The sequence below is a fragment of the Propithecus coquereli genome, unplaced genomic scaffold (genome assembly GCF_000956105.1).
Source record: "Propithecus coquereli isolate 6110/MARCELLA unplaced genomic scaffold, Pcoq_1.0 Scaffold157, whole genome shotgun sequence".
In the NCBI taxonomy this organism is placed as follows: Eukaryota; Metazoa; Chordata; class Mammalia; order Primates; family Indriidae; genus Propithecus; species Propithecus coquereli.
In genome coordinates, this window is record NW_012140191.1 from 1,720,134 (window position 1) to 1,721,814 (window position 1,681).

The following is a 1,681-nucleotide window of genomic DNA, read 5'->3' on the forward strand; positions in this document are numbered from 1 at the left end:
AGATTTAATGTTTTCTTCACATAATTCCTGTTTCTTTAAAACAATTTTATCTCTAAGTGTTTTATAGTTTCTTCTATGGGATTTACTTGCTAGAATCTCCCTCCACAATAACATTCAATAGTAGCAGGATTTGCACTTACCCAATCTTGTTCCTTATTTTTATTGAAATAGATTTAGTGTTGACCATCTAGGACAATCCTAGCTGTTGGGCTTCGTAAATTATATTTTTAAAAATTATGTACTAAGGACCAAGTGGTCTGCTAAGCATTTCATAAACAACATGTATTTAAATCTTCCTAAAAACTAGTGAAGTACCAAAGATTGTGTGGGGAAGGGATGTGGTCAATGGTTGTTCACTCAGGTAGGAATATTTTTTGTAAGCATTCTCATTGGAATTTTTTAGAACTTCTATTACAGGATGAAAATAAAAAGCAGATTGACACTGTCAGTTTTCTTGTGTTTAAATTCTCTACCACCATAAACTTCCTTATTGCCTGCACTCAGAGTCATTCACTCCTACCACCCATACTTAGTAGACCACTAACCAACACCTGTGCTTGTGTACTACAGTGTATTCTCATCCCCTTTTGCTAAATTATAAATGGAGGAGATAGAGATTAAGAAATCTGACAAAGATGATATTCTTGCTATCACATCTATGATAAAGAAAGGTATCTAATAAGATGGTAAGTAGATAACAAAGGTAGCTCACTCTAATGATGTTGGCTGTGGGTTTGTCATATATGGTTTTTAAGCATGTTCGCTAAATTATCTAGGGTAGTAAGGGTTTTCCAGGTAAAAGTTATCACAAAGTCAATGGAAAGGAGATTCTGCATGATTTTGGACAGTCCACATATTTGGTGAGGATGTAACAAAGGGCATCTGAGTGAATATGATGAGGACGTAAGACTGGAAACATTGTCAGGGAATATCTCTATGGCTTTTCACACTACAGGCAGCAATTTTCATTTAATCTTACAGAATAGTGGCTTTATTATAATTCCATGTTAGAAGTTTTTTGTTTATAAAAAGACAGTGTACAGTAGAAGTTAAATGGCCCTGCTTAAACAGAGGACAGGAAAGCATTTAGCTAACCAATGCGAAAATCAAGTTGAAAAATGAGAAAAACTTTGGAGCACTAGCAATGGGGTGAAGAGGAGAGCATAACTGAGAGATCCAAGTTGGCACCACAGGAAAGCAAGGAAGGTATTAATAACTATGCAATTCCCAGTTTACTTCTCTTCTCTCCAGTGTGACTTTTATTCTGTCTTTTGTAACTGGTACTGGTAAACTCTCAGGTAGCACAGAGTCTGCTTGACATATAAAGGTGGTCTGATGATAAGAAAATGAGCAATATAATTCATGACTATGATATATAAAATAGAAATGAATATATGTCAATATATGCTTACAAGGCACTTGATAAAATTTACTAGTCATTCCTAACAACAAAAAGCAGTAATATAGAAGAAAATTATTGGAATATATTAAGAACTATTAACCAAAAAAAAAAAAAATTCAATGTCATTCTAAACAGCAGAGCTCAATATATAATTACATTAGACATAGCATAGGAAAGTCTTGTTTTCCTCCTGATTATACAATATTGTCTTAGAGATGATACTAAATAATTATATAAATGTAAAAATAAAATAGAAATGAATATATGTCAATATATGCT